The sequence below is a fragment of the Amblyomma maculatum genome, chromosome 4 (genome assembly GCF_055883805.1).
Source record: "Amblyomma maculatum isolate TAMU_Amacu chromosome 4, ASM5588380v1, whole genome shotgun sequence".
Taxonomy (NCBI): domain Eukaryota; kingdom Metazoa; phylum Arthropoda; class Arachnida; order Ixodida; family Ixodidae; genus Amblyomma; species Amblyomma maculatum.
In genome coordinates, this window is record NC_139347.1 from 99027438 (window position 1) to 99037382 (window position 9945).

The 9945-nt window shown below is 41.5% G+C and overlaps 1 protein-coding gene across 1 annotated transcript in view; it reads right to left on the reverse strand.

Moving 5' to 3' along the window:
- LOC146191777 (alpha-tocopherol transfer protein-like) overlaps positions 1 to 9688 on the reverse strand; it is a 35279-nt gene extending 25591 nt beyond the window's left edge. Inside the window, exon 1 of the mRNA XM_084599988.1 lies at positions 9562 to 9688. The gene's annotated coding sequence lies outside the window, so the exon portion shown is untranslated. The remainder of the gene's footprint in view (positions 1 to 9561) is intronic.
- Positions 9689 to 9945: the final 257 nt, after the last annotated feature.

Genomic DNA, 9945 nt, shown 5'->3' on the forward strand with positions numbered 1-9945 from the left:
TAAAACGATTATCCACTGCACCAACACTGGAAGCCATTCTGCTATTAACTCCGTACACGCTCAGATGAAACTCCCGTATGCGCCACGACCAATCCTCCTAAATCAGCAGAGTGCATTGCTCTCGGAGGGCATTGTATGCTGCTTAGATGGAATAACGTTCCACAGATTTGGTTCTATCGATTTCATGCCTTGTATTATTTCCGCCCACAGGATACGGTTTTACAGTACCTGTGCCTTTTATTGCTAAAGCAATACTGCTCGCAGTTTGAGCCTTCAGCGCGGAACGGCGGTGACCATCATTGAACTTTGACCTTTAGACGAGCCCCGCCCCAAGCTGGCAGTAGCTGCCAACTTGAGTCTCTCGCTTCACATGGGACGGTTATGTCAGAATCAGCCTGCCAGGACCCTGGCATTCACGTTACCCCTCTAGGCCACTAAGGCACGTTCGTACGGCTTGGTTAAAGAGGGGCTTTACATGTTGACTGGCAGGAGCTTCCAGCGTCAGTTGTTAATTGTTTGGCTCTGCACGAAGTTGAAATCAATGAGGTGTTGTCGGTTGTCATGGAGTTGAAAACAAACAAGGCAGCAGGCTTGGACGGCATTCCTGCAAAGCTTATTAAGGAAAATGTTGATATCTTAGGGCCCATACTATGCTGGCTGTTCAATCATTCCCTGCTGAATTACACATACCCGTCACCCTTAAAGGTAGCCCGAGTTACCCCTGTATTTAAAGATGGTGACCCTTCTGACCCCTCTAGTTACAGGCCTATTTCCGTATTTAGCTTTATTAATAACGTATTTGAAAAAAATTCTGTCCGAACGTATTCTCCCTTTCCTTGAGAACTATAATATTGTCTGCCCCCAGCAACATGGATTTCGCCCAAAGCACTCTACTAGCTCAGCAGTCATTACACTCACCCAGGCATTAGATAAAAATGAGCTGGCCGCTTTTATATTTCTGGACATAAAAAAGGCCTTCGACACAGTGAACCACGGCATTATGCTTAATAAATTAAGAATATATGGATTTCGCGATAGGGTGCTCGACTTTGTTTCTAGTTACCTTACTGATGGCAAACAAGTTGCCTCCATGAATAACCTAACATCAAATGTGCGGTGCTTATACACAGGAGTACCGCAAGGGTCAACACTCGGTCCGTCACTTTTCTCACTTTACGTCAACGATTTTACTCAGAGATTATCATCAGCCAGTGCTCTCATGTATGCTGATGACACTGCCATTATCGTTACTGCTTGTCATACTGCCGAACTAGAAAGCATCGCAAACACAGAATTTAAAAAAATTTCAGACTGGTATCTCGCGAACAAATTAACATTGAACACTAAGAAAACTAAATACATACTGTTCCATTCACGGAAAAAATCACTGGACTCGAGTGATATTATATTAACTATCAGTCAGACCCAGCTTGAACCAACCACTGTCTTTACGTACCTTGGAGTGACCCTAGACAACCATTTACATTGGCAACATCAGATTGACTCGATTTGCATGAAGATTGCATCGGGTTGCTACGCTCTGCATCAAATTCGCCAATATTTTGATGTAAATATTCTGAGAGTCCTTTACTTCACATTAGTACATACTCACCTGTCATATTGCATTGAGTCGTGGGGTTGGACATATAATACTTACCTAGAACCCATTAGACGTTCACAAAAGCGAGCACTTAGAATAATCTCATTTTCCGACTACTCTAGACCCAGCAAAGCACTATTTATTAAACTACGCATGCTGCCTTTTGACCTGCTTCGTCGGAAAAACACTGCTGAATGTATTCACAAAATAGTAAGTACCAACCTCCCCTTTGATATATCTATATTTAACATCCCGTCACGTGCAACCCGAAGCCACACTTACGAAAATTTTAATTTACCCATGAAAAGAACCGTTTATGGTGCGCGTATGCTGCAGTTTACGGGTGTCAAAATCTGAAATTCTCTACCCTATGACGTAAAGCTTGCCAAGAACTTTTCCACTGCAATAAAAGAATACTACCTTAAAATGAATGAAACACTTTGAGTCCAAACTTGCACTTGCCTACTGCAACTGCAAGCATTACTCGTATGTGCACGGCTCATATATAATTCTAGCAAGTTCAAAGAACCCTTCATGCTTACTGCCAGCCATAGCGGAAAAGGTTTGCTGCCCATTATTTAAAACCACCACCTCATTAGGATCGTTTTTATGCCTGGAATATCTATACAGTGCCTACAGAACTGTTGCGTCTACATGCCACGCACGATACGCCTTTTTAAACCCTTCACGTACATGGTCGTATACATGATAAAGAAAGAGGGAGCAAAGGAATGCTAGCTGGAGCTTAACTCAGTTTCCAGATGGAATGCGAAGTTTGGCATACCAAAATGGCATCGGCTAAGATGCAGGCCGTAGGGGAATGTTCCGGAAATTTCGACCAGTTGGGGCTCTCAACGCGAGCTTACACTACACTCTGCACAGGCGCCTTCGGCTTCACCTTCATCGAGCCGTGGTCATACCTACGTCATCGGAATCATTAATCGAGAGTCCTAGCTACTGACCCACAACTGTGCACGGGACACAACACCGTTTCCCTATTCGTAAATCTTGAATAAATACTAACCGAGTAGAGAGATCTCGCTTCTTCTGCAGCCAGAAGGCGAGTAAATTTTATTTAGAAGCTATCGGTATGTGTGAAAGCGCTGCGCATGAGCTTGGGTCAGCTTTGCAGCCTGTAATGAAATCGTGTTTATTTGTTACGTCTCAGGTGCGCTCCACCGTTTTCCACGCCGACCTCTCTCTGAAATACAAAATAACAATTTGCTTTGCTCGTGATCGTCCTTATATTCCCGTAAAGGAACTGTAAGCCAAGTACGAACCACTGATGACTGAAAACGCTAACGCTTTGCTTAAACAACCTTCAGCGCGAAGCGATCCAGTTAAAATAAAAAAAAAATAAAAATTTATACATCTTCAAGCACAAAATCAAAAAGTAAAAAAAATAATAATAATGTGCATTTTATCACATGTGAACGGCAGCCAGAAAAAAAAATAAAAAATCTCCAGCAGGTTACTGCTAATAAACGATGTTTTCCAGTTCGTAACCTGCATCGTAGGCTACCATCCTCGGATATCGCGTGAACGAGGGAACAGTCCACTTAAAATTGCTACAGTATTCTCAAATAGAGGGGAAACGATGCACAGCACGTACCTACATGCGTAGATGGTATAGCTCGTTAAAGACATAATTGAAGAGAGCTTGCTCGCGAATAGGTATTATACGCGACGCGCCTTCGCGATCCGAAGTCCCAGGGCCACGCGCGCCCTAAAGGTGGCTCCTGGTGTGAAGCCACCTGCCTGCGTGCGAGGGCAAAAAAAAAAAAAACTGGTTTATAGATTCAACCTCCCCCATGAGTCACATAGATTTGTCGGTTTCCACTCACATCTGCATAGATATAAATTGAAACTGAGAATCCTGACTCGCAACAGGGTCACTGATACCTCACACAGTTTCGTTTTACATGAATGGACATTCCAGTTATATGCTAAGTGCTGATAATCTGTGGTATTTAGTAAGAAATCACGTAGCCTGGCTGATCTGTGCTGGAACCACTGAAACCTGGGAATCGCCTGTAGGCTGAAGTTAATGACCAGGTATGTTACTGACGCATTAAGTGCCGATCTTGCTAAGAAATCAGGCACCTAGTTTGAATGAATACCTGCAGAATCCGGTACCTGGGCAAAGCAGACCTCTCTCAAAGTGCATGGAATAAAATTAGAAGGAAATGACTCAAATTATATTTTTATGAAGTTTATAAGTGAGGATAAAACTGACAAACAATGATTGAGGATGATAACATGTGACAAATAGCATGAAATGTACAGAGCCAATCGAAGAGCCATAAATTCCGCGAAGAATATAGCAATGTAATCCACGATACGGGCAGAATATCTCCATGACAAATCCTGCGAAAAGATGCCAACTACCGCTTTTTCGCAGCTACCGGAGGCATCTGTTGCAGAACAGTACGATGGGGGTATACCTCTTCAAAAAAGAAAATGTTTTCAATGTTTTAGGGCGTGCACTTCGCATGAAAGGAGTTGTGGTCGCAATTCAATTCCACTGTTGCCCGGGTGTCATCAGCCAACCGTGAAGAATTGAGGTCAACATCAACCTGTGACTACAGGTTCTGCGTTAGCGTAATTTGTGGAATTTGATACTGTGGTCAATGATGAGAAAAGAATAAGCTCTGTTCATACACAAAAATGGGAGTACTGACATCAATGACCACGGCAAAACGACCTGATAAAAGTTGGCACCGTGAGTAGTTGGAAGCGGGAATTTAGATCAGAGATTCAGGCTTCCAGATAAAACAGGTGTTTTGAAACTGATTTTCCGAGACCAAGGCAGAGGCGCTGAGCGGGTCTTGTCAGTAAGATAAGGAGTTTTTTTTTTATTAACGTTATTTATTGCCTCAGGTCATAATGGAATAAAAGGAGTTGAATCTTGTAATTCGGTCTACCAGAAAAACACGCAACCGAATTAAAGTATAGGTCTCACATAGGCTTCCTACTGTAACAATAACGTGTCACGACGCACCCCGGATTTGTGTCAGCCTGCATTCAGCACGTTCTCCTTTAAACATATTCTTTTTTATATGAACGATCCAATACGATGCTATTGATAAGTAACACCAAGGTACTTAACCTATTCCACCTGTGGAATCTAGTCGGAGCGATAGATTAGCGAAATATGCAATTGTGTGTCTGATGGAAATACGGCTTGCCGCATAAATGAATATCATCCAACTGTACTCCAAGAGCATCCAAATAAGCCTACAGAATCTGGTAGAGGGAGCGAATAACCCTGGCCGAGGCTAGAAAAGTTATTCCCTCTGCATACGCGAAAGTTGTGATATCAGCAGGAAAAATGGGAATGTCACTGAGCAAAATAATAAGAACAGCGGCGAAAGCCCCGATTTCTCCTGAACGCCTCTAGATTAATAACATACATTAGAACAGATGTTTCCTTGTATGCAGTAAAAATATCTGTCCTTCAGATATTCACATATCCAAGCATAAATGTAATATTGAGGTTGTAGTTGAGCAATCTGCTAAGCAAGATGGTATGTTCTACGCCGCCATACGCCTTTGCGACGTCACATGTCACCAAGGCTGAAACTTTCTCTAGAACCACATGTGTGCTCTATATAGAACAACCGCGACGAACGACAGTCTGTACTGACCTGAGATCGTTGACATCATGCACATGTTTTGTGAGGCACTTTCTATATTTTTGTTCACTAAATTGAAGCTGAAGGCATTGTAAGCTAGCTATTTTTATCATTTCTTCTTATATCCCAGAAACTTATAAAATTAAGCTTCCACCGCATAGGATTACCGATATTTAAGAATAAAAGTGAAAATAAACGTGGGTAAATTAATACGCTCCATACTGAGCGTTTTAACAAAATTTCAAACACATTTTTGCAGTGTGTTCTGATTTATTTTTAGAAAAATATACCAAACTTAGCACTTGCTGTAGAAGGGTAAACCCATAATTTTTATAGTAATGGCAGTATACAGCATCTTCAAGGTCTATCGACTGTCGTGTACTGCAAAACATTTTAATATGTTATAGTAAGTATTGACTATCAAAAAAATTGTTTTCCTTGTTGTCACTATATGTTTTCTGTTGAATCAGGCGCAATCATGTATGTCTAACAGTAAATGGTGGATCAATGAATTTCGCGGTCGAATAGTTATGACGCTCTTGGTTCCAGCGTCATACATTATTTCACGTTGATTAAAATTACCTTATTGATTACATCTTTATTATTTGTTATTCATAGGCCCACAAAGCGAGGATAACAAGAGGTGAATTGTGAATATTATTTCTTCAATGAATGATTTGAAGCGCGTACATTCGCAATAAATCAGAGCTCCGGCAGGCCTACTATTCCAGTGTTCGGTTGTTTGAACAAAAAGTCTTCAGGTGAGCGAATGTATGTGGTCGACGCAGATGGGCGGCTTCTGGGTGGTTTACTCTAACTGAGTGACGATGCGTAGGAGTGATAAAAAATGATTGAGGGGTGAATGATAGAATATAGAAGAAGGCAGAGTCTGGTAATTTCCCGTACAGATTCTATACTGCGAAGGTTACCCTTATTTTTAAATGGAATAAAGCTTGTATAATATAAATACTCCGAAAATGTAAAACGTATCGCTGTTTTTTGGACCTTGATTAAAAACTCCCATAGGCTTCCCCTGATGTGTGTGACTGCTGGCCTTCTCCTTATATTTATTTTATTTATTCATTTCGGATACCTCAAGGGTCCTTAGGTGAGGGCTTTACATTAGGGGTGGGCAAACAGCCTGGTGTTAATAAAACAATGTCTCTATGGCTTTCTTGAAATGGTCCGGGCTTGTATGAAGGATGGCTCTTGTGGGAAGATTGTTCGTAATAAGCTGCCATTTTCCCTACATTAGTTTGCTGTTTAGCCTCACGATGTCCTCGGATCTGGCAGCCTAGATGCCATAAGTGACCTGTGGAAACTATCACATAGCTCCAACTCCGCCCGTTAGCTGATGTTCTATGTGACACTCGTGATAAGTAATGAAATTATATAAAAAATTATTTTTCTTGTTGTCACTATATGTTTTCTGTTGAATCTAGCGCAATGATGCATGTTGTAAATGGTGCATTAATGAGTTTCGAGGTCGAATAGATATGACGACCTGCCGCCATGGACAAGCATGGTGCTGGCGAACACTAAAGGGTATGTTACACGCAGCATAAAAATACCTAATATTGTAGAAGACTGAATAGCTGTCAACGTTGCTCAGTCGCCAGAGCACCGGGCGTTAAATTCGAACGTCTTGTGTTTAGATTCTAATGGCGACATGCGACTTTTATACTTTCACAACCGACTACCGTCATGACTATGTTAATTACGTCACAATGACTAACACCGAATCTCCTATACTTTCCCAGGCATGATCTGCTGTTAGCTGCCATTTTATGTGGCACTTTCTTAATTATTAGTAAAACAAATTCACAAACGCAAAAGTGCGCGCATGCATGGGAATCAATTTCTTCTTGAGCAAGGAACTTTCTCCTCTAAATTAATTTTTGTGGGCCTTTATAGTGACGGATCACGTCCTTTTTTTCTTTTTTTTTTTATGCATCTGCAAATGACTTACAAAGACAATGGGCAAAGTGTCGCCCGCACATCAAGTTTACCTCAGCAATTACCCAGTATTATCTACTCACAGTCAGCGTGCGACCTATTATTTTTCTTGTCGCCGTGTGCAGGACTAAAAGCAGCGGTTACATTAGTGGGCAAGTTTAGAAGAAATCGGAAATTGACCAAATTCACCTGGCTTGGACTCAGGTTAACTGTGAAGGGGTGTTTTAATCGTCCAACTCACTTATCTCTGTTTCTATTAATAATGTAACTAGAGAATTATTAGCGTCTATAAAGCGGAAACACTGCATAATACGTCCATCTATTGCATATTCCAACCACATAGCCCATATTTGAGCTGTAAGGCTAGCAAGCATGTTTAGAATCCTCTTTTTTATATATATCGTTCTAACGTCTTGCTTTAAACCAAGGGGGCGTTTAAGGATACCACTGCACAACAACGATGGCAACGAAAAGAGTTTGGTCAGAAAAGAAAAAAAAATTAAGAATCGGGGGACTGCCTTTGCCTCTAAACTGACTCGAAAACAGAAATGAAGTGTACTATTTTTCAGTGTTTCAAACAAGGATCTGCTGAATTCAGAGAAAAATCCGTCGCAACCAGAGACAAGTATACGGCATCTCTAAAATTAACTTTCAGCACTATGAAAGCAAGGAGGCTTATCAGCCATTCAGGAGAATGAGTTAAGGTGTTTCGAAGCGCCACGTTATCTACACGTCGAATTATCACAGCTTATGCATATATTGTTAGAAAAGATTACAAATGCACGGTGCCACATAGCAAACCCAGGAAAGAGCATTCAGAAGTTTCAGAACCGCATTTTGAACGATGTTACGCTCTTTATCACATCCCCACTTTTAGCTCAGCATGTAGAAACGAAGTCGCAGTGGCAATGTCGGACTAGTAGCGCCACCTAGACAGAAACCATTTTTGTCAAAGAGCAACTTTCTTTTTTAGGCCTAGGAGAGACAAAATTATCGGGCGAAATCAAAAACGATTGTTATTAATCGCTCCTGGATGCTGCGGTAGATGAAACGAAATCGAATGAAAGGCTGATGCACCGTGTATGATTAACGAATGCAAAGAAGAACACAGTAAGTACGACGAGTTCAGACCGAAGCAAGACAACCTGTTTTGAAGCGCGCCGCCATGCTGTCAACGCAATTTTATGACATTGAAGTACCGCGATATCTAAACTGAAGAATATCGTATGCAACGCGAGGGTATGTACGTTAATTTGAAGTAGCGTTTGTCTATTGGGCATTTTAAAACATGATATCTCATTGCTCGTATGGTCATTTCATACTGGCACTTTGAGCCTCATGAGAATGTCGCATCTGCACTCATCACAGCTTTGGTATAGTGATGAAGAGAAATACTGGGGTGGAGTATAAAAGATGACACTACAACATACGCACCACAACTTTGGAGCGCATTCTCGGAACAGATAAAAGCTTATCTGGTCCCACAAGCGCATAAAAATATTCCTGCGCCTCTAAATACAGATTAAACAAAATTGTTAAAATAATGTTTTATAATAGAATAGCCTTGCAGGTGCCTTTCAACGCAAACATTCCCGTAGTTGTCAGCGTTGTTTGACGCAGTTTTGCACAGAACATGTTTGTAGTCGAGAGAGTAGTGACGTAAGATAAAATTGAAACTAACCTAAATATGTGAGAAATGTTAGATAAAGATCGCAAAATCATTGAAACAGACCTTGCGCTGAAAAGGAAGTTCAGGTAACTGTATGGGAACCGAGTATATGACCATTAATTAGGTGATCACTCGGAGACGTTACCTCTACAGGTCATCAACAGGCTTTCGTTTGATTAGTTTAAAGGGATTCTTTGCGTTTCTTAAGGTAAATAAAAACTATAAATCGGAGTGGCTCCCTGTGAATGGATATTTTATGAGGCCTAGGGCCGCTTCAAAGGAAATATGCAGTGCAGTTTTCAGTGTATAAACACGGGGACTGTGTGCACAATAATAGCGGCGCTGCCTGCATCATCCATATCTATATTACGTTTCGGGGAGACAGAGTTAAGGAACATAAGTGAAGTCTAAGTTTTTCTTATTTTTTTTTTAGGCTTACTACGTGTGAGAAACCATCCAGGAGCTGAGCACGATGACACACTGTTAAACTATATATCTTTCAAAATTGAAACATCTTACATGCATTTATGATTTCAACACCTTGGCCCAAGCTGAAACACTGAACAGTTATGGACGACCCACAAAACACTCGGAGCCCCACTAACAGCTAGGCTAGGCTGTTATGAGAAAATCAAACAGAACAGAAACTGCAGCGGCAAGTACGTTTCGGAGACAATGGGTGATATAGATGGGGTGCTCACTCTGTTTGGTCAATTGAGAAGGCCGGTAGAGAAATAGTTGTGCTGCCTCTGTGCCCCCTCGAGCTCGCAGTACTTGTATTGCGTTAAGAAAGAGCGCACTGAGCCTACCTGGAACGGCTCTGTGTTGCTGGGTATGAATAAACACCCTGCCTGCACACTTCACCTGTTTTGCAACACTCTCCGGACGGCCTTGAACGAGAGCCTGTCTTTTTCACCGGCGGGGAGGAAATTGATGGATTTAGCCTTCTTTTCCTTATTAGTGTTGTTTTCCCTCCGGGCAGAAAGACGTTTCGTTTTTTATTTTTATTTTTTTCAATACTGGAGTGATAGAACAGATTACGTGTTGTGCGATGGCCTTGTTCTTGCTTATTTTGACCTGTACAG